Here is a 3926-nt window from a genome sequence, read left to right as displayed (position 1 = left end):
CGTACCATCTTTTGTAACTCTTTCGTAGTACAATTCACGCAACCAATCGTTGTTTCCAAATTCGATTTCCGATCTTCCGTTTAATTAAGTCATTAACTGGTACATATTTAAAATGACTTAATGGGTGTCTTAACACATTTAGAAATCATTTTAACACCCAATTTTAGTGATCGGAATATTTTTAGAAGTTACCGTATTGGCTTACGGCAACTCAATCGGGTACGACCAAAAGCCTCGTCTAACGCCGGTATCGGGTAGAATTCTACCATGTCCCGAACTTAGACACTATTTAAAGTGATTCAAGTCTCCATTTTGAAGCTTTTGCTCCATTGTACAACTATCACTCCAACCTCTCTCCTCAAACTAGATTTAAGGGTCAAAATCTCAAGTTTAAGGCTTCAAATCACCAAGGTACTTTCCCTAATTTGTTATGCAACATCTTTAGCCCTCAAATTCGAGTTCAAACCATGGGATAGGACCATTATCATGAGTTTACGGCCCTAGAACAGTCCTAGGCGGTAAACTCATATAAAAGGGGTTTTTGGAGCAACAAAACCCTTCCAAACCTCAATTGGACCTTGTATATGGCTAGAGGACTTTATGAAATGGAATTAGAATGCCCCAAACCAAGATTTGAAGCTTTGTGTATGAGTTTACGGCCTTGGAAGGTGCCTAGGCCGTAAACACATATTTAAAGGGTTTTTAAGCCATTTAACCCTTCCAAAACACAAACAAGACTTAGATATGGTTTTTAGAATATTGGAATTGGACTTAGAACACTTCAAACATAAATTTTGAGAGGTTTATATGAGTTTACGGCCAAGGCATGTGCTTGGGCCGTAAACTTCTCAAAAATGGGTATAAATTCATTTCTAAAGTGTTAGAAAGCCATCTAACACCACCAAAAGCCTTGGAATAAATCAAAGAACCAACCAAAAATAGTTTAAGGGCTTTAAACACATCAAAATCCCACATTTGAGAGTTTACAGCCATAGAACATTACCCATGGCCGTAAACTCGTAAATGGATGTCAAATGGTGCCCAAAATTGATTTCTAGGCTTGTTAGAATTTTTAGAATCACATGTGATTAATTTTGAGACCTTAAAAACACTTATTCAAGAGGATATGTGAGTTTACGGCCATAGAACCCATGCTTAGGCCGTAAACTCCCTTAAGTGTTGTATTTGATGATTTTAATTCAATCCAAGCCTTAGTTAAAATTATTCCAAGCATTTCCAAGTGTCCATACCCATTTGTGAGCCATTAAACACCATAAACCACCCCTCTATGAGTTTACGGCCGTAAACTCATGGGGAATGGGTGTTTAGGCCGTAAAGACAATTAGGAAGTTTACTCTTGGGGAGTAAACTCAAATCCCAAGTCCCACGCTTCAATTCCCGTCCGTAGATGTCACCCGGGTCACTCCAAACACCCGTTTTGAGGTGTTTTCGTTCGTTGGAGTGTAACCTCATATATAATTAGAGTTTGTAAATCTAATTAGATATATTTGTATGCCATTTCATTTTACATAGGAACCTCGCGTGTTATCAGGCCTCAACTCGACGTTTAACATCCGAAATCGACACACTTCCGCGTCCGGTGAGTTCATACTCGCGTGTTAATTTTTAAAGCAATTCTTAATTCGAAGACGTACCGCTGGTCGCTGGGGACTCCGAGGTAGTTTCTCCTGCAGTGATCATCAGAATCCGTCCATGCGCACCTTGGTTCTTTGTTATCATAAAGTCCCTCTTGTAATGTCCTGTCTCACCATAGCCATAGTAGGCCTGGTTTATTTCTACTTCGAGGAATTGGGAGACGGTTGTGCTGGTGCCCTGCAGAACCAGGCAGTGTGCCCCTTCCTGTGGCAATTCAAGAAATGCATTTCTCGACATACTGCCGTGTGGTGGTAGTTACACTTTCCACACTTCAGGAGAGCTCCAACATATCGACTGGCAGGTGCTGGAATAGCAGGTGTTGTGGCGGCGTATATAATACCCATTTGTTGCTCCTGCAGGGTTTCCTGGGTTGCTCGCTCCTTCCTCTTTTTCCATGACTTTCGTTTATAGTTTCCTCCCTTTGAGGGCTCTGGAACAGGGGCCACTACTGTGACAACCCGAAATTTCCATTATGAACAAACCATTTGAAGCCAATAGAAGTGGAACAGTTACAGTGAAAATTCAGACTTCAAGTATAAGTTTGGCGGTTTTCAGGATTTACACTTAAGTTTTGTGCAACACTATTATTCCAATACTCTAGGATATTAGAGTTCGTTCCGAGAATAAAAATATTTTCTGCCAAAAATATCTCAGGACTATAAATAGAAATCCGAACCAAATAGTTCATTAGTTGCATTTCCAACTAGAGAAAGCCGAATTCTCTCTCACGGATCTTCGGGTTTTTATCCCAAATCGTGAGTACTTCGATCTAGTTATATTACATAACTTAGATTGTGTATTATAACATCAAAATTGGACCAAAACCCCAAGATTTGGGAGTTTACCGCCCAAGAACACTTGGGGAGTAAACTCCATTTTAAGGGCTAAAAGTGTCCCAATGTACCTCAAAGCCTTAGAACTCAACATAGGGACTACCATTGCATGTTTAGGACACAAAAGAAATTAGGAATCAATGGTGAGAGTGAGTTCACAGCCAAGGAAGTTCTTAGGCCGTGAACTCCATTTTTTGGTTGCGAAAATGCCCTAAATGCCTTCATTGAGCCAAGAGACTAGCATAGCAAATTACCTTGATGAGTCTAGGACTCAATACAATCAAAATACGAACACCTATGGGTGTTCACGGCCGTAAACACATGGCCAATTGGTTCATGGGCCGAAAACTCCATATCAGGGGTGTTTTGATGCCACAAACACTACCTAAGGCTTAGGCTTGAATTTAGACATGTACCCTAAAGTGTTTACAGCCTAGAAAACATAAGGAATCACAAGTATTAAGGAGTTTACAACCAAGACGAGTTCTTGGGCCGTAAACCCTTGTAAAGGGGTTAAATGACACCCTAACTCCTTCCTTATGCCTAGAACCCAACATAAATCATAACCTTGAAGTGTTAGAGACTTGAAAACACCATAAACCTTCCCCAAGGGAGATTACGGCCGTAATCTCCATGGGATATGGTCCCAGGGCCATAAACTCCTCAAAGGAGTTAATTGGAAGCCCAAACACTTGATTTAGCCTTGAAACAATTCACCAAACTAGTTGTATAAATGATAGGATTCATTTAGAGACCTTGTTGAGATTTTACTCCCCTGGGCCGTAAACTCCAAAGCATATGGTCATTTGACCATAAACTCCCATTAAAGGCTTTGCACTCCTTGGTTGCAACCCATTAGCCTCCTAGCACTTCACCAAAAGTGTTTTCCCTGCGTTAAAATGTTTATACTTGTATAATTAGTGTTTTAATCACTAATTATTTATATACATATGTCTTCATATGTAATTAGGATCATTGTGTGTGTCTAAAGTCTTCACTTGACACCAAGCACTTGTCCGATCCTTCCTTACGATAACAGTCCGTTCAATTCCAGTCACTTACTACAAGTGAGTTCATACCCTTTAAATATTGTTTTAAACTACTTTTAAATGTTTTATGGGGGGGGGGGGGGATACAAGTAGAATGATACTAGTTATTATATCAATGACATGTGATTAATAAGTAGAATTATGCTAGTTATTATATCAATCATATGTGATTAATATGCAACATTCAAATGATTTACTACACATTAGCCGTTTCACCAAACAGTTTTCTTCAAATGATTTTATAAATATTTTATATGTTTTAAACTCTTTATTACATCGTACATTTTACTATGTATATTACATTTCAAACTTATTTACAATTGTGTTTTAAACAAATGTTTCTTTATACTAAACTGTTTTATCAAACCCATGCCTTCAAATTGTTTTA

This window comes from Lactuca saligna, chromosome 1 (assembly GCF_052625555.1).
Source record: "Lactuca saligna cultivar CGN05327 chromosome 1, ASM5262555v1, whole genome shotgun sequence".
Classification (NCBI taxonomy): Eukaryota; Viridiplantae; Streptophyta; class Magnoliopsida; order Asterales; family Asteraceae; genus Lactuca; species Lactuca saligna.
This window is presented reverse-complemented; position numbering follows the sequence as displayed.